The sequence below is a fragment of the Phocoena sinus genome, chromosome 15 (genome assembly GCF_008692025.1).
Source record: "Phocoena sinus isolate mPhoSin1 chromosome 15, mPhoSin1.pri, whole genome shotgun sequence".
NCBI lineage: Eukaryota > Metazoa > Chordata > Mammalia > Artiodactyla > Phocoenidae > Phocoena > Phocoena sinus.
This window is the reverse complement of record NC_045777.1, coordinates 42,760,295-42,780,135: the sequence shown is the minus strand read 5'-3', so window position 1 is coordinate 42,780,135 and position 19,841 is coordinate 42,760,295. Positions and strand designations below refer to the sequence as shown.

General features: G+C 43.4%; 1 protein-coding gene and 1 pseudogene across 1 annotated transcript in view; both read left to right on the top strand.

Moving 5' to 3' along the window:
• The window catches only part of LOC116739782, a 48,945-nt pseudogene extending 31,455 nt beyond the window's left edge, over positions 1–17,490 (top strand).
• LOC116740472 (kinesin-like protein KIF16B) overlaps positions 1–19,841 on the top strand; it is a 292,307-nt gene that overhangs the window by 112,474 nt on the left and 159,992 nt on the right. The window lies entirely within an intron of this gene.

Here is a 19,841-nt window from a genome sequence, read left to right as displayed (position 1 = left end):
TCATTATTGCCACGGGGAATTCCTATTATCAGCTTAATGCTTGTTTCCTTTGTAAATATTCTCCCCTTTTATTTTGATACCTGTAGGACTAGAAAGTTTCTTTCATTAAATTTTTTAAAAATTTATTTATTTTATTTTTGGCTGCATTGGGTCTTTGTTGCTGCGCGTGGGCTATCTCTAGTTGCAGCGAGTGGGGGCTATCCTTGCGGTGCGTGGGCTTCTCACTGAGGTTGCTTCTCTTGTTGTGGAGCACGGGGTCTAGGCACGCAGTTCAGTAGCTGCAGTCGTTGTGGCTCGTGAGCTCTAGAGCACAGGCTCAGTAGTTGTGGCGCACGGGCTTAGTTGCTCCTCAACATGCGGGATCTTCCCGGACCAGGGCTCAAACCTGTGTTCCCTGCATTGGCAGGCGGACTCTTAACCACTGCGCCACCAGGGAAGCCCTTTCATTAAAAATTTTAACACAATTCTCCTTCCTTTGCCTTCTTACTCAGAGGAACTTTTTTGCTCGTAGATGCTGGCCTCCTTTCAGCTTGTTTCCATTGACTCTGTAGCTCCTGTCTCATCTGTTCTCTTCTCTTCCTTTGGAATACCCATTTTAACGCAAATTTTCCATTTTCCCCCTCTGTCTTTGTCATCTCTCCCTACACTGTTTTCATCTCTTCATTCTTTACATTTTGCAGGGAGGGTCCCTGGTGTTGGCTCTCTTTGTGACTCCTGTTGCTTGTTTGTTGTCTGTGATGCTGGTCTGTGTTGGTTTACGTTGTGATATTGTTCCTGCTTATGTTTGCGGTTACTTGAGTTTGTTGTTTGTTGTTGCTTTTACCTGGTTGGGGATTTTCTTTGGCTCCCAACACTGCCTGCCTTCTTCCTTGTTAGAATTCTTTGCCAGACGCGAGCTGAAGGACTGGTCTGAGTGGACTGCCCTTGGCTAGATTCTTTGATCTTTCAGTTGTTTGTCCTAGCTGAGCTTGCCTTTCTGAAGAGGGATGGCATATTCCCATTGTGTTTTATGGGATGGCTTAAAGGAAGATTTATTCAGAATAAATGGAAACATCTGCGTGTTTCACCTTGGCAGAAACGCAGCATGACACTGCATGGGAAGCTCTGGCTCCCTCTGTCTCTCCTGTCACCTCCATCATGTGCCAAGACACAGTGTGCAGTGGCTCTTCCTTCCATCCTGGCTGTGGGTACAACTGATGCAGAAGGAGAGCTAGCGACGGGGATGGTTGGCTTGGGATGGTGAAATAGTCTAGGCTACTTCAGAAAGGAGGTTCCTCCTGCCAGGGATTGGCCGTGGGGGAATGGAGAGGCAATCTTTCTGTCTGACCTTGCTGTTTTTTCACAGACAATTTACCTGTGCGTAGTTTACCGACAGAAGTTTATATCTCAGGATGTGACCCATTACCGCCAATGTTTCTGAATTCCAAAGTGTTTGTTAGTTTGCATTTCTTTCTGTGTTTTCATTTGCATTTTACAATGGACGTAAGTGAGAGTGGAAGCCCCTGGCTTTAGCAGTTGCATCAGAAGCCAGATCTCTTTGTTAGAGCTTTGAACTTGGGGTGGACATTTTTTTTTTTTTTTTAATTTATTTATTTATTTTTGGCCGCGTTGGGTCTTCGTTGCTGCTCACTGGCTTTCTCTGGTTGCAGCGAGCGGGGCTACTCTTCGTCGTGGTGCGCGGGCTTCTCATAGCGGTGGCTTCTCTTGTTGCGGAGCACTGGCTCTAGGCGCACAGGCTTCAGTAGTTGTGGCACGCAGGCTCTAGAGCGCAGGCTCAGTAGTTGTGGCACACGGGCTTAGTTGCTCTGCGGACCAGGGCTCTGCGGACCAGGGCTCGAACCCGAGTCCCCTGCATTGGCAGGCGGATTCTTAACCACTGCGCCACCAGGGAAGCCCGGGGTGGACATTTTTAATGGACTTTTCCATTGTAGGTTTCAGCACACCTTTTCCTTCTCTAGTGAAATTGCAGGTTACCCTCTAGGATCCCTTCACCCCTCTTGCCATGATTAGTGAGTTGGGGGCAGGTCTCTGATCTTAATTCAAGAAGGTGATCAAAAACATTGAATATATTCACATCAGAATGATTCTCTGTGATTTATTACTTATCTGCAACTTTCTTCTACTGTCTAATTGAAGAGTAGAATTTTTAGGTCATAGTAAATCTTTTAGAACAAGAGGAAGAAAAAATGAAAAGATGTTCCAAGTGGCCCACATCTAATGTAAATCAGATAAGCCCCTAAAGAGATGCATTAAATGCTTTTTTCTTTTCCCATTTTCAAGTGCAGTCCATGATTTGAAGGATTTAAAGTGCTGCTTAGTTTCCAAGGGAGGATTTATTTTGTGTTTGAGTGTCTGCCCTGTGCTGGAGTGCCGCAACTCTGAAAACCAAGTTTAAAAAGTCCAGGTTCTTGTTCTTAATAGATAACATGAGAACAGAGTTGGTGAATGTGGGTGGATTTAATCCAGTGTAGGGGTGATTTTTTTTTTTTTTTGGACTCCTAATATTTTCTCAAGTTCGCCTGCAAGTTTTATTTGGGAGCAGTTGCTGCCCTGCCTGTGAAGTCTTCAGGAATCCACCATTCTACCTAGCGTGCCTACTGATGTCTTAAGCCTAAACTGATACAATACCTAGGATTTAAGGAGTATGATCTCTGGGAATTAGGTCAACATTTTCCTTGTACAGCATTTAGAATCCATGGACTTTTTAGCTCACCAGAGGCTGATAGCCATATTCTCTCTCTCTCTCCCTCTCTCTGTCTCTCTGTGTTTTTTGAATTAAATTAAGGGTACAGTGTATTTTGAGAGATTGTTATAATTGTAGATTTCCGTTGCTTTACCCTTCTGTATTTTACTTGGGTTAATAAAGCATGAATTGATGGCGTCATTATGGCATATGAGGCTGCAGATGTAGAATGATCCCATGGGCCAGCGTTAATGGACTCAAGATGGTACAGGAGAGCTGCCACCTGGCACCGTCACAGTCCTGAGGGCTGCCATGACATTTAAAAAATGTCTGCTGATGCCAGACAACTGGTTCCTTAGATTAATTAAAGTAAAATCTAACACCGATCCGGGGTTTTGATAAGACCACAGGGCTGTTGAGGTTGGAATCGGCTAGCGTTCAACACTGTTCTCATTAAAACAACATTGGAATTACCTTTATGGTTTCTCCTAAGCTTTTCTTTTTAAATAACATCTTTATTTGAGTATAATTGCTTTACAGTGTTGGTTAGTTTCTGCTGTATAACCAAGTGAATCAGCTATACCTACACATATATCCCCATATCCCCTCCCTCTTGTGTGTCCCTCCCACCCTCCGTATCTCACCCCACTAGGTGGTCACAAAGGACCGAGCTGATCTCCCTGTGCTATGCAGCTGCTTCCCACTAGCTATCTGTTTTACATTTGGTAGTGTATATATGTCCATGCCACTCTCTCACTTCGTCCCAGCTTACCCTTCGCCCTCCCCTTGTCCTCAAGTCCATTCTCTACGTCTGCATCTTTATTCCTGTCCTGCCCCTAGGTTCTTCAGAACCTTTTTTTTAGATTCCATATATATGTGTTAGCATGTGGTATTTGTTTTTCTCTTTCTGACTTACTTCACTCTGTATGACAGACTCTAGGTCCATCCACCTCACTACAAATAAATCAATTTTGTTTCTTTTTATGGCTGAGTAATATTCCATTGTATATATGTGCCACAGCTTCTTTACCCATTCATCTGTCGATGGACACTTAGGTTGCTTCCATGCCCTGGCTATTGTAAGTAGTGCTGTAGTGTACATTGTGGTACATGACACTTTTTGAATTATGGTTTTCTCAGGGTATATGCCCAGTAGTGGGGTTGCTGGGTCATATGGTAGTTCTATTTTTAGTTTTTTAATGAACCTCCATACTGTTCTCCATAGTGGCTGTATCAATTTACATTCCCACCAGCAGTGCAAGAGGGCTGCCTTTTCTCCCCACCCTCTCCAGCATTTACTGTTTGTAGATGTTTTGATGATGGCCATTCTGACTGGTGTGAGGTGATGCCTCATTGTAGTTTTGATTTGCATTTCTCCAGAGATTAGTGATGTTGAGCATCCTTTCATGTGTTTGTTGACAATCTGTTTATCTTCTTTGGAGAAATGTCTGTTTAGGTCTTCTGCCCATTTTGGGATTGGGTTGTTTGGTTTTTTTTGATATTGAGCTGCATAAGCTGCTTGTATGTTTTGGAGATTAATCCTTTGTCAGTTGCTTCGTTTACAAATATTTTCTCCCATTCTGAGGGTTGTCTTTTCCTCTTGTTTATGGTTTCCTTTGCTGTGCAAAAGGTTTGAAGTTTCATTAGGTCCCATTTGTTTATTTTTATTTCCATTTCTCTAGGAGGTGGGTCAAAAAGGGTCTTGCTGTGATTTATGTCATAGAGTGTTCTGCCTATGTTTTCCTCTAAGAGTTTGATAGTATCTGGCCTTACATTTAGGTCTTTAATCCATTTTGAGTTTATTTTTTGTGTATGGTGTTAGGGAGTGTTCTAATTTCATTCTTTTACATGTAGCTGTCCAATTTTCCCAGCACCACTTACTGAAGAGGCTGTCTTTTCTCAACTGTATATTCTTGCCTCCTTTATCAAAGATAAGGTGACCATGTATGCGTGGGTTTATCTCTGGGCTTTCTATCCTGTTCCATTGATCTATATTTCTGTTTTTGTGCCAGTACCATACTGTCTTGATTACCGTAGCTTTGTAGTATAGTCTGAGGTCAGGGAGCCTGATACCTCCAACTCCATTTTTCTTTCTCAAGATTGCTTTGGCTATTTGGGGTCTTTTGTGTTTCCATACAAATTGTGAAATTTTTTGTTCTAGTTCCGTGAAAAATGCCACTGGTAGTTTGATAGGGATTGCATTGAATCTGTAGATTGCTTTGGGTAGTATAGTCATTTTCACCATGTTGATTCTTCCAGTCCAAGAACATGGTATATCTCTGCATCTGTTTTTATCATGTTTAATTTCTTTCATCAGTGTCTTACAGTTTTCTGCATACAGGTCTTTTATCTCCTTAGGTAGGTTTATTCTTAGGTATTTTATTCTTTTTGTTGCAGTGGTAAATGGGAGTGTTTCCTTAATTTCTCTTTCAGATTTTTCATCATTATTGTATAGGAGTGCAAGAGATTTCTGTGCATTAATTTTATATCTTGCTACTCTACCAAATTCATTGATTAGCTCTACTAGTTTTCTGGTAGCATCTTTATGATTCTCTATGTATAGTATGTCATCTGCAAACAGTGACAGTTTTACTTCTTCTTTTCTGATTTGGATTCCTTTTATTTCTTTTTCTTCTCTGATTGCTGTGGCTAAAACTTCCAAAACTATGTTGAATAAGAGTGGTGAGAGTGGGCAGCCTTGTCGCGTTCCTGATCTTAGTGAAAATGGTTTCAGTTTTTCACCGTTGAGAACGATGTTGGGTCTGGGTTTGTCATATATGGCCTTTATTATGTTAAAGTAAGTCCCCTCTATGCCTACTTTCTGGAGGCTGAAAGTTCCTTTGGCTTCTGGACACCTGCAGATTTTCCTTCTTTTAGTTTGTTTGGTTTTTGTTTGCTTGTTTTCCCCCCAGTTTTATTGAGATACAGTTGATTCAGAAACACTGTATTAGTTTTAGGTGTACAGTTAATGATTTTGATATATGTATTATTGCAAAGTGCACAGCACAGTAAGTTTAGCTATCATCCATCGCCTCACTTAGGTACACATTCTTCTTGTGATGAGAGCTTTTAGGGTTTACTCTGTTAGCAGCTTCCCATTACGTGACACAGTATTGTTAACTTTAGTCACCAGGCTGCACATTACATTCCTGCAACATATTTATTTTATAACTGCACACTCTCACCCTTTGACCACCATCACGCATTTCACCTCACCCCCACCCCCACCTCTGGCAACCACCAGTCTGATCTCTGCATCTGTTACTTGGGTTTGTTTAGATTTCACTTATAAGTGACATCATGTAGTATTTGTCTTTCTCTTTCTGACTTATTTCACTTAGCATACTGCCCTCAAAGTCCATACGTGTTGTCGCTGATGGCAAAATTTCCTTCTTTTTATGGCCAATAGTAGTCCATTGTGTGTGTGTGTGTGTGTGTGTGTGTGTGTGTGTGTGTGTGTGTGCATCTATCTGTCTGTCTGTCTATGTGTCTATCTGTCTATCACATTTTCTTTATCCCTTCATCTGCTGATGGTCATTTAGGTTGTTTCCATATCTTGGCTATTATAAATAATACTGCAGTGAATATGGGCTTCAGATGTTTTTTAAGACCCTGTTTTCATTTCCTTCAGATAAATACCCAAGAGTGGAATTGTTGGATCATATGGTAGTTCTATTTTTAATTTTTTGAGGAACCTCTGTACTGTTTTCCGTAGTGGCTGCACCGATTTACATTCCCATGAACAGTGCACAAGGGTTCCCTTTTCTTCACATCTTCACCAGCACTTGTTTTATTTTATTTTTTCTTGTTTATTTTTGATAATAGCCATTCTGACAAGTTTGAGGTGATCTGATTGAGGTTTTGATTTGCATTTCCCTGATGATTACTGATGCTGAACACCTTTTCATGTAGAGTAGTCCTGCCTTATCTGCGATTTCGCTTTCTACAGGTTCAGTACCTGCAGTCAACCTCAGTCTGAAAATATTAAAGTGAAAATTCCAGATATAAACAGTTCATAAATTTTAAGTTACATGCTGTTCTGAGTAACGTGGTGAAATCTTGAGCTTTCGCTTTTGTTGCCTTTGCTTTTGGTTGTCATATCCAAAAAATCATGCCAGGACTGATGTTAAGGAGTTTATCCTCTGTGCTTTCTTCTAGGAGTTTTATGGTTTTAGGTCTTTAGAACTTATTTTTGTGTATGATGTAAAGTACAAGTCTAGTTTTATTTTTCTGCATGTGACTGTCCAGTTTTCCCAACACCATTTATTGAAGAGACTGTCTTTTCCCCATTTCATATTCTTGGTGCCTTTGTCATAAATTAATTAACCATATGTGTGTGGGTTTACTTCAGGGCTCTCTCTTCTGTTCCACTGATCTAAGTGTGTGTTTTTACGCCAATACTTACTGTTTTGATTGCTATAGCTTTGTGATATAGTTTGATATCAGGAAACATAATGCCTTTTTTAGCTTTGTTCTTCTTTCTCAAGATTGCTTTGGCTATTTGGTCTTCTGTGGTTCCATACAAATTTTAGGATTGTTTTTTCTATTTCTATGAAAAATGCCATTGGAATTTTGATAGGAATTGCATTGCCTCTGAAGATTGCTTTGGTTGGAATGGACCTTTTAATTTCAATAATATTCTTCCATTCCACAAGCATGGGATATCTTTTTGTTTATTTATATCTTCAGTTCTTTCATCAATAGTTTTCAGTGTACAGGTCTTTCACCTCCTTGGTTAAATTTATTCTTAGTTAATTTGTCCTTTTTGATGCAAGGTAAATTGCATGGTTTTCTTACTTTCTCTTTCTGATAGTTTGTTTTTAGGGTATAGAAATGCAACTTATTTTTATATATTGATTTTGTGTCCTGAAACTTTACTGAGTTTATTTACTAGCTATAACACATTTTCAGTGGAGTTTTTAGGGTTTTCTATATATAATATCATGTCATTTGCAGATAGAGACAGTTTTACTTCTTTCTTTCCAATTTGGATGCCTTTTATTTCTTTTTTCTTGTCTTGTTCCTGGTCTTAGAGGAAAAGCTATTAGCTTTTCACTATTGAATATGATGTTAGCTGTGGGCAGATTTTCCATATTGAAGGCTTTTGGAGAAATGGTTTCTGGGCTTTCAGTTTTGGCTGATGCATTTTTGTTTCATCATTTTAGAATTCCATCTTCAGAATGTTATATAACATACAATAAAACTCAGCCTTGGAGATTACTTGAGATTGTGTAAAATATATTTTAAATAAAATAAATTGGAATAAATTAAGTGAAATGTTTTAAAAATTTCATATGGAAGTATGTTCCTTTATTTTATTTTAAAAATCTCTATTACCTGTGTTATTTTACTTACAAGTGTGTTTGTTATAGAAAATTTGGGAAGTGAAAAAATATAAAGAAAAAAACTACCCAGAGTTAATAATCTGTTTCTAATTTGTGATGTCTCTGTTAGGCTCAGTATCTTCTGTTTATCTTTTCTTTCTTTCTCATATATAATTATTGCATTTCTGATATATTCTCTATTTATAAGTGTATGATGTATATATTAGACACACACACACCCTGCTGTGGACTCCACTGTTTTCCTCCAAAATTCGTATGTTGAAACCCTGATCCTCAGTGTGACTGTATTTAGAGATAGAGCATTTAGGAGGAAATTATGGTAAGGTTAAGTGAAGTTATAAGGATAGGATCCTAATCCAAAAGGCCTGTAGCCTTATCATTCTCTCTCCCCCATTGTGTGCACACACCCAGGAAAGGCCACGTAAGCACACAGTGAGATGGTGGTCTCCTACAGGCCAAGAGAAGAGGCCTCAGAATAAATCTTACCTTGCCGACATCTTGATCTTGGACTTCCCAGCCCCTAGAACTGTGGAAAATTAATTTCTGTTATCTGTCCCATATAGTCTCTAGTATTTTGTTGTGGCAGCCCAAGCTAACACACACACACACACACACTAAAATGTCTATATGCCCTTCGTGAACATTTTAAACAGAAACTGAAGTCATTTTCTATGTAATCTAGCAGACAGTTTTAAGTTTACCTGGCAAGTAGTAGCAGATGCTCGTAAGTGTGAGCTGAATGAGTTGCAGAAGAAGCTGGCTGGAGGATAAACTGTAGCACTTACCCGTTGGGCATCCTCAGAGTGCACCCAGCAGAATAGAGGTGCCAGTCCTTTGGGGGATACAGAAAATTATGGATGTGAAATACCTGGGAGTGTAAAAAAATACCCATACCCGGGTCCATCTTTAAATGGGATGCTTATTTAAAGGACCAGTGCAGGGCTCAGGCATGGTGTTTTAGAAACTCCTTGAGTGACCTACTGGTTTAGCAGTTGAAACAAGCAGTGTATGGATATAAAGGCACTAGTCATTTTTGACTGAGATGCAGGTGATTGGGCCAGGTAACTGTGGTCATCGAGAGGAAGGGTCCCCCGTGGCTCTACGTGTTTCCCCGGGGAGGGGAAGGATGGGTAAGATTCAGGAGGGGAAAGAACTAGAAAGCTGTCCCAAGAAGTCATTATCCCTTGAGCAAAGGCTGGAGGCAGAGACAAGTATGACGTATTTCTGTGGGTAAGAAACGAGCAAGCCAGCTTTACAAGACCGAAGTTTAAGGCCAATGTCAGATTGAAGCTTTCTGGGTTACAGCATACCACTTAAAGTGGTCCTTTCACTCTGCTTTCTTACCTTGGGTTCAAGTTTGCACTGTATAAAAATGCCCTTGTAGAACCTTCTGGTGAACCCTCCTGAGTATTTTGGGCTTCCGTTTAGGTCAAATATACCAAGGTACTTGTGTTCACAAGACCCTGCTCCACTTAAAAAGTCTAGTTAAATATTAATGTGAGGAAATTTGCTCTTGCATATTTTCACACGTAATTTCTTTAATTGGTATTTTGCATTTTGCGTAATTTAAATACCGACATCTGGGTGATTTGCTCAGCCAGCGGAGGACTGTTTCATCAGAAAGATATACATAGCATCTCTCTGAACTGCCTGCCAGCAGTTAGCTGTTTAGCGTTAAATAATGTTGTTTCTGCAGTGGGAGGTGTAGTGGAAATTGAACTGCCCCAAGAGCTTCTGTTCATTAAAGGGACAATATTAATTCTGTTTACTGTTTAGGGGCTGACTTCCAACAATGCCAGGAAATGTCGGCTTGCTGGTACCGGGGAGGTGAGGAGGTAGTCAGGTTCTTCCCTTCCTGTTTCTGCCCCGGTGAGCCCGGGACTGTTCTCCGTCTGTTCTAAGTGTGTCTCTTTTGACCGCAGGTACTGTAATGTGGATTGTTTGAAAGTCTTGTAAAAAGCAAGGCTTTTGCATTCCTACTTCAGTTTTTATGATGTAATAGGTGCCAATCTGATATCAACTTCCTGATGCTAGCTAGGTACAGATGTTGTGGACACTTGTTAAATTATTTATGATGATTATCTTTTGGAATCCATTCATATGTAAACAACATTCCCTTATAAGCTTCTGACTTATTCTGGCCATTTTAAGCATTCTTTTGAGGTTCAGGAGCTGCTTTTGCCTGGCAGGGAACGTATAAATAGGACTGGTGAGAGACAGTCTCAGCCCTGGAGTCAGAGCGGTAGTTTGCCTTTCACTGACCCCAGCCTGCTCTCTCATTCCCTGGGCTTGATGTGTTGTCCTGGACCCACTATTTGCTTTCTGGAGGAGCAGACAGACAATACACTAATACATAATTTTGATAGACTGGAGTGCTCTGAAAACAGCAAACCAGGTGGAGTGATGGAATGCCCTGGGAGGGGGGAGCCGGGAGGAGGGGTGTGCTTCCTCTCTAGGAGGTGAGCTTTACGTGAGCAAGGACCTTGTCTACCTTACTGGTGTCTTTGATCTTTAGAGAGCAGGCACCATGTGTGGTAAGAGCTGACTGACAAGAAGGGCCCAGCCACAAGATTTAGGGGAGACTTTCCCGGGGAAGCGGGGGCAGCGTGTGCAAAGGCCCTGCAGTGGGAATGAGGAAGCCGCTGTGGCTGGAGCGTTGGGAGTCGTGTGGAGAGTAGAGGGGGTGAGGTTGGAGAGGTGGGTAGGGGCCAGATGAAGTGAGCTGCCAGTGCCACTTTATTCCAAATGCATGAGAATATTGTAGAGTTTTCTGTGTGACCTCTTGACATTCTGGAAAGAAGGCTCTGGCTGTTGCATGGAGAACAGACTGTAGGCTGGCAAGAGAGGAAGCAGAAGGACAGGTGGATGTCAGAGACCAGGCAGGAGGTGGTGGTGGCAGTGGCGGTGGAGACGGAAGGTCCTGGATGATTTTGCTGCCATGCGGGTAGACCCGCTGATGGTTGGCTGTGGGGTTAGAGGCAAGGAGAAGAACAGGGTGACTTCTAGGCTGACCCACTTGATCCTTCCTTTCTTTTTTCAACCTGTGGATTGCTAATTCTGCCTTCTCACCAGAACCATCTCCTTCCTTAATCCTCATTCTGATGAAGGTTGACTCCTGGTCCTCCCTGGTCTCTCTGGGTCTGTGGTACCTGCCAGACCTTTTCAGTGTAGGTAGATTTCCAGTCCTGAACTCTCACAGGCTGTTCTTTCCCTTCCCTGTGTTTGTAGTTTAAGAAAATCTTTTACCATTCCAAGAGCATTAATAGAGCTCTCACGCGAAGGCTTATGTGTTACCAGTCAGCCTTGCAGGGACATGGAACATGCTTCTAGCCAGCAAATGTTGTTTTTCTTCACCTCACCATGCTGTCTGGGAGCATAGCAAGAATAAAAAGTTGTTTCCTGGAGGAAAGTGAAGGGGAGATCCTTATTCCTTTTCACCACTGCTGGTTCAGGTTACATGAACAAAGGGTGGAGGAAGGTGGGATGGTGGTTGAAGCACAGCTTCATTGACTCTGGTAATCTTGGTGGCTGTTTCCTTCCTCTGTTAGACGGACAGGATTCTTTCTTTGTGCACGAGAATGTACGAGAAACTGTAGCTTCTGGGTGAATGCCAGTGTGTGTACTTTCAGGATTTCAGAACTAATTGGTTTGTGTTGACAATGACTATTTACCATTTGTATTTTATGAAAGAAACATGCAAATTACTTGACAACGCTTGCTAGTCAAATTGGTGAGCGATTTTTTTTTTTTTTTTTTTTTTTGCGGTACGCGGGCCTCTCACGGATGTGGCCTCTCCCGTCGCAGAGCACAGGCTCCGGACGCGCAGGCCCAGCGGCCATGGCTCACGGGCCCAGCCGCTCCGCGGCATGTGGGATCCTCCCGGACCGGGGCACGAACCCGTGTCCCCTGCATCGGCAGGCAGGCTCTCAACCACTGCGCCACCAGGGAAGCCCGGTGAGCGATTTTTAATGTCAACAATATCCGCTTGGTGAGCTGTCTGGAAAGTGTTACTGGGAACCGTCAGGACTTCGTTTTCCTAGCAATAAAAACCTTCTTGCAAACTCCCCCTGTTTCCTTATTTCTCATTAAGAGGAGTATGTAAAACAGTTGAGAAGGGTGTCTTTACTTAAGGTTCATCAGTCTAAACTATTTGTTGCATAGCGTCCACCAGGCTATTCCTTCCATCCCAATTCCGCCTCGCTTTTCCCTCTCTTCCTAGTCATCCCGAGCATCCTTGCCAGGTTCATCTTCTGAGTATCAGCCAGTTCCTGTTTTCAAAATTCTCAGTGCCTTCCCGGTTTCTGAATCAAATAATGACCATCGGCCTGGCTTTTCCAGACCAAGTTTATCGGTTAACTGAATGTCCAATGGTCACTTGTGTATGTGCCCGTGTTTTCTGCCACCGGACCTTTGCTCAAGAGACCCCTCCCCCGACACCTGGAGCACCCTTGTCTTCTTCCTTTTTGTAGCCAGCTGAATACCTGTTCTTGACTGTGGAGAATAGGCGTTGGAGATGACATCACACATTTCAAAGAAATGAAGAGATAACAGCAGAAACACCTCCACAAACTCACTAACAGGAAGCCAATGAAGAGGGCCGTGTGCTGGCCGTTGAGGAGCGGAGGCCGGGGTGGAGTTCCTAGGCCTGCACCTCGGGAGCTGAGTCAGTGAGGACTCTAGAAGCCCTCCCCACACCCTCAGATCTGGGGAGGAACATGGTGATTTTCCTCTTCTTATGGAGGAATCATAGAAATGGCGGCAACTGGGATGAAGTGGAAAGCAGAGCTGAGTCTCTGAGACCAGGGAACCTGAGAGCCAGTGTTCCCACTGCAGTGGGCTCTCCTCGCAGGCAGGAGGAAGGCGCCCGGTGGAGGATATTTAATCACCTTTGTTAAGAGAGGCCAGGGCCCAGGAATTCGAACAGAGCCTTTACCGTGCCTCAGTTGAGACCTCCTGGCCCTCACTCAATCTGGCTAGAAAACGGTGGATAGAACACAGACCCACTCAGTCTTCAAACTAGAAAGATCACAGATGGGGCAACAGTAGGAAAAGAGTCAAGGAGTTGACCGTCCTGTGTTAGAGCAGCAGAATTTCCGGACAGGTAACACCTGTGCACACACAGATGAAGAAAAAAGGTAAGGCGGTTATATAAACATAGGTGCGATGGATGGATGGATAGACGGATGGATGGATAGGCAAAGAGAAAGAAAAAAAGGGGATATAGCATGTAAAAGAGAAAACACCCAGAGCTCGATGAAAACATACCTCAAGGCATAGAAGGGAAGTCCTTACAGTTGTTTCATTCTGTGGAACAAGTTAATGAAAAGTGTGAATTCAGTAAACACAGCAAGATGATTAAAGGAGAATGAGATGAAAAAAGAGAGATTGCAGATCTACAGAAAGACTGAGGTCCCAAACACCAACCATTGCAGGACCAATAAATAAAATTAGAAATACCAAAGGAAAGAATAGATGCCACGGAAATCAAATTACTAAAAATTAAAGGCTTGATAGTCTCAGTGAACACAAGCAAAGTGATCATGACATTAAAGCAATCAGAAGTTAAAAGATGGAAAGACAATGTAGTATAAGGATAATTGGCATCCCTGAAGTAGACAGTCAACATATGAAACCGAAAATGGAATATAAAACAAGGTAACTTTCAGGAAATGAAAAAGAAACAAACAAAAGAACTGAGTCTGCAGATTAGAAGAATGTATCGTGTTAAGGGAAAATTCAGAGAACAGAATGTTTAACACCAATACCTATCCTAATTAAGCTATTGAATTTCAAAGGTAAAGGAAAAAATCTTCAGACATCCAGGCAGAAAACCAAATTATCTGCCATAGACCAAAAGTCAGACTGGTTTCATAGTTCCTTAGTGCAGCATTTAATTTCTGAAGAGAGTGGAGCCAACTACCTCCTCAACATTCTGAGTGAGAGAGGAGGTATGAACACGACCCAGAGTGACACAGCTTCGGTGTCGTTCAGGTGCAAGGGCAGAAGGTGGATATTCTCAGACATCTATAAGCTTGGGGAATGGTACTTAAAACCAAAACACATAGGAAAAAATGCAGACACAGTGCTGTCAACCTCTAAATGTGTTTTGTAATGTCTTAACTTAGAAGCATATTTTAGGAAGTGTCTGTTGTAGTGAAGAAACATTTGGTTGAAATTCAACAAATACTTCAGTTGCTTTTCTCCTTCTGTTAAATTCGAATGAAGTCACATACAATTTTTTTTTAAAATTAAAAGCATTTATGCTAGAGGAAGAATAATTTCATTTTTTATCAAAGTCCTCCTGTCTGCCTGACCCCCTCCCTCCTCCTCATACCCGCACTGGGCAGGTGCTCTAAGCCCTGGCTGTGGTGACCCCTCCTCTTCTCATCAGTGCCGTCGGCCTCGGGTTTGCAGAAGTTAAGTGCTCTTTCTGCTGTGAGGCAACTCCGTACAACTCTCCTAGTTAGGGAAGCACATGATTCTTCGTAGACTGAGTTTCTACCAGAAAAATTCTGACAACTTAGAATCACTTAAAACTTACAGTGCCTAATAATCAGCACTTCTTGAGTGACTGCTCTGTGCCTGGTGGAGCCATATCCCCGCCACGTACTCCGTGTGAGGAAGCACAGTTTCTGCCCTTTGAGAACCCTTAGTTCAGGTAGGGCAGACACGTCGCCAAAATTTTCCCAGTATTTCCCAAGCAAGATCTGGCTCTCAGGAAGGCTTCTTGAAAGGGAAACATAGGCTTCTTATTGACAAGTTTTTGTCTTGATTTTCACCTGTTTATTCAGGAAGGTTGTTGCATTTTGACAGACACAGTGCTGGATGTTTGTTCGTTTGTTTTTTAAATTAATTAATTATTTTGGGCTGCGTTGGGTCTTCACTGCTGCACGCAGGCTTCTCTGTAGTTGCCGCGAGCGGGGGCTACTCTTTGTTGCGGTGCCCGGGCTTCTCATTGTGGTGGCTTCTCATGTTGCAGAGCATGGGCTCTAGTCACGTGGGCTTCAGTAGTTGTGGCGTGCGGGCTCAGTAGTTGTGGCTTCCAGGCTCTAGAGCGCAGGCTCAGTAGTTGTGGTGCACGGGCTTAGTTGCTCCACAGCACGTGGGATCTTCCCGGACCAGGGCTCGAACCCGTGTCCCCTGCACTGGCAGGCGGATTCTTAACCACTGCACCACCAGGGAAGTCCCCAGTGCTGGATTTTAAGGATGTGATATTGTGATGAAAAGAGGGAGGATTCCTGCTGAGTCTAATGAAGGGGTATGGGGGTTATATGGGACACGCCCAACAAGCCAGGCCCTTGTGGCTTCTCCCTTTGATCTGGGCAGTCCTGCCTGCCACTCACCTGAACACTGGCATGTGCCAGAGGATTTGCTGCCACCATCTCAGCCCTTGACACAGGTTTTAGATTTAGGGGTTGAAAAAAACTTATTGAACGTATTTTTGGAAATGTGATGAACATAATGTTTGAGTGGATACTGTCTTTTTATACTTTTTGTCAGGCGGTAGTTTCCTTTTTATACAAGTATTGGTTGCCAGAAGCTTTGTTTGAATACAAAATATGTGCAGCTCTACATATTTGACCACTTTCTTTTTTTGGGACCCCGTGTGCCTGGAGTTGGGAAAGGGATCCCCAGCTCTGTTCTGTTAAGTATTCCATCTTATCAAAGAGGTATTTCATCATTTACGTATAACAGTAGGTGCCACTCAATAAATATTTTATAAGTGATAGATATTTTTGTCTGAAATTACTTTTTCACTCGAACAATGATTTAAACTCCCGTTTTTAGTTTTATGAGGTGACACTTTTATAATATCATATAGTGAATGCAGCTTGAATGTCATAGAGCTTTAGGGCAGCATTAATCATAAATTCATATGCCCCCATTCCCAATCCTGAGAGACTTTTTCTTAATTCAGATTTTACCCATTGTGTGTATGGAAGTGTGTGTGTGTGTGTGTGTGTGTGTGTGCGTCGTTTGTGTGTGTGTGTTAGGGATGGGTGGAGACAAGTAATGCTTTTGACCTAATGGCTCTGAAGTTATGAATTTCAAATGATTTTCTAAGTTTATGAGATTTATTTTAAGGAAGGAAGAAAAAGTGCTTTTCAATGGGTTAAAAAAAAAAAAAAGAATATCAAACTAAACTGGGATGTAGTCCAAAACAGTTTCTCTAGTTTGAGTGGGAGCTATTAGAGTTTAAAATACTGCCTCCCCCCCCCCCCGCCCCCTTTTGGTTTATTGTCCACTTTTATGCAGAAGAAAATACATATGTCTCTGGACTTAGGAGAAACAGTCCCTCTCCTTTTCACATGGATCTGGAAGCCTGGAGCAGTCCATGGCCAGGAGCCACCTACCGTGTGTGCAGCGCTGTCGCAGTTCAGAGCTAGCAGGCCTTGTTTCATGAGACGGGGCTGTATGATTAAATTCTCCAGTGTAATATATATCTTTAAAAAGAAAAATCACAGACTTTCCGCTTCTGTTTGAGCTCTGTGGGCAAGAGGAAAAGCACGAATTCTACCGATATCGGAGAGGCAGGAGTCGGGGTTGGTTTATTTAGAGGGCTCATTTTAGCCAGGATTTGCAAGGGCCTTGGTGCGGCATATCAGGAGGAACGAAGTCTCCGGCCTTCAAGCCTGAGGTTCTGGGCCCGGGAGAGGAAGCCCGTCTGATAAGAGAAGTAATTGAAGAACAGTGCTATGCTTCATTTCCTTTTCTTGAATTTAAGTTATGCATTGGTCATTTTCTCTGCATATCTATTTAATGGTTGTTAAATTAAATTGCTTCCCCTCAAGTGGTGATTTTTATTTATTTATTTTTTAAACCATCTTTTTTCCTTACTCCGCTCCATTGCCCTCTGGCCCGACTCCAGCTCCGCGTGTGTGCGGTGGAGGCCCCAGTGTCTGCAGAGGTGAAGGCTGGGGACTTCTCTCTCTCCCCCAGCCCTTTCCCAGAACCTCCCAGGGGCCCCTTGTCTGCAAGGTTGTGAGGTTCTGAATTCTTCAGCTAGAGAATGTAGACTGTTTTAACATTTAAATGATACAGAATCCATTGATTTGATCCAGGAATGTGAAGAGTTCCACTTTTGTTTCGGGCAGCTCTGGGCTTTGGAGTCCAGAGCTGTGCTGTGCTCAGTGTGCCCCGTCGCAGGAGTGGGTGAGGAAGAGGCTCGCTCGGAGCCTCCCTGACCCTGAGCTCCCGTTGGCAGCACGGGGCTGTCTCCTCTGCTGCTTCCATCAGCCTGTGGTCACAGAGCACAGTGTCCTGCTCTGGGATGGGCCCCAGTCTCCACTCAGCACAGCCCAACCTCAAGGCTGGAGTTTTCACCTTCACTCTTCTGGGGTTTGTCTGTTTTCCACCTGGGATTTGCCTCAAAACCTGGTTTTTGAGGGGTTTTTTGCCTTAGGGCAGATGGGCCTGATGGTGAAGGGCCTCTCAGTCTCTGTCTTGCGAGGTTGCCCTTGACCTTTCTTCCTGCATCTCTCTGAACTCGGAGTATCTACCCACTCATTCATTCACTTGACAGATATTAATTGAGGAGCTCCTCTGTGCCAGGCACGAAATAAGGCACTGGGTTACATTCTAGTCAGGAGACAAGTGATAAACTTGTATATAACATGTCATAGAGTGATAATTGCCAAGAGAGAAACAGATCAGGACAAGAGAGGTTGGTGGCTGCTCTCTTGTATGGGGTGATGGGGAGGGTGGCTTCTGAGCAGAGGAAATGAGGGCCGAGTTATGTATGAATTGAAGGCAGTTCTTCTCAACTGGGGCACACTTTGTTCCCCAGGGGACACTTGTCGGTGTCTGGAGGCATCTTTGGTTGTCACAACCTCAGAGGAGGGATGTGTGTTACTGGCATCTGGTGGGTAGAGGCCAGGGATGCTCTAGATATCCTCCAGTGCCCAGGGCAGCCCCCCCCCGCCCACAATGGAGAATCATCTGCTCCAAAATGTCAGTGCTGCCAAGGTTGGGAAGCTCCACTCTAGGGGAAGAGAAGGAGTAGACAGGAACAGAGGAAACAGCAACGACCAAAGCCCTGAGGTGAGGGCCAGCTGGCAAGTTTGAGGAACAGCAAGGAGCTGGGGTTCCAGGAGAGGAGTGAGTGGGGGGGCAAGTGGCAGGAGGTCAGCAAGGGGAGCTTTGTAGACCCTTGCAGAGACTTTGGGTTTTACTCAGAGAAGAGGAGGCCATGTAATTGACCCGAGAAAAGGAGTGGCCTGCCCTGCCGTCCGTCTGGCTGCCGGGGAGAGCGTGGACTCTGGCTGAGGCACGAGTGGGTGTGGCCAGGATTACTGAGGCCATCCCAGTGAGGGTGATGATACTTGGGGCCAGGCAGCAATGTGGTGCAGTGGTTTGTCGTCAGATTGGGGGCATATTTTGAAGGTGGAGTCAACACCGAGTGCCTTAGGGTTTAGAGAAAGGAGCAAAGGACAGCCTGATTTTTGGTCCAGGCAACTGTAAGGAAGATTGGTGTTTACCGAGAAGGGCTAGTGTGCAGGTTTGGGAGGCAAGGGGGCATCAGGGCTGGTCTTTCAGGGTGGTAAGTTTGAGCCGCCTGCTGGTAGCCCCACAGGTATACCGAGGTAGGCAGGTTTCTATACACGAGGATGGAGTTTTAAGGGAGAGGTCTGCCTGGAGATTTGAGAGTTGTCAGCATACAGTCAAGCCCTCCGTATCCGCGGGTTCCACATCCACAGATTCAACCGACCCCCGGTCACAAATATTCAGAGAAAAGAAATTTCAGATAGTTCTTAAAAGCAAAACTTGAATTTGCCATGCTCCAGCAAATATTTACATAGCATTTTCACTATGTTTGCAACTATTTACATAGCATTTATGTTGTATTAGGTATTATAAGTAATCTAGAGATGATTGAAAATATAGGGGAGGTTGTGCGTAGGATATATGCAAATTATGTCCTTTTATATAAGGGACTTGAGCATCCTTGGATTTTGGTATCCTCAGGGGTCCTGGAACCAATCCCCCATGGATACCCAGGGACAACTGTGTAGATTGCAGGTCAAGTCAGGAGTCAGGATGAGATCATCAAGGGAGTGACTGTAGACGCTAGAGTCCCTGGGTTGAAAGACTCCATGGAAGTGGGTTCAAGAGAGAGCCGGAGGGGGGAAACTAGAGGACCACAAGTAGGGAACTCTTTGGAGGTGGTTTTCTCTAAAGGGGCACAGAGAAATTGGTGGCAGCTGGAGGGAGATGCAGGGCCAAGGGAGGTGGTGGTGGTGGTGGTTGATGGGAGCTCTGTAGCAGATCTGTGTGTGGGTGGGAATGATCAGTGGATAGAAGGTGATGCAGGGCACAGCGGGTCAGTTACCTCTGGTGCACAGTAGTGAATGCACAGGAAAGGGTTGCTTTCAGGTCCATGTGCAGTTTGACCCTAGTAACTGGAAAGAAGAACCAACAAGTCAGGAGACTTCTAGGTATTAAGTGAAATAAAGGTTCTGAAGAGGGAGAAAGATTGCTTTCTGGTCTAGTGGTCCTAGAACCTTTCCTAAAGAAGGCAGGGTTTGAGCTTAGCTTCATATATATGTGTGTGTGCATGTGTGTATTCATATATACACATATATATGTATATATACGAATCTGTATCAGGCAATACATTTATTTCATTTTATGAGCTTTTTGTATGTTCTAAGCTCACTTTGCCCACCATATGCCACGATTTCAACACGAAGCTTACAATCCATTTTTCTTGCAGTTTTCTTGGTGAGAAATAAAACATTGTTCATTTTCGCACTCTAAAGAGAACCTAATACGAAGTTTTCTTTCCTCAAGGTAACCTTTTCCTTTTCTTTCCC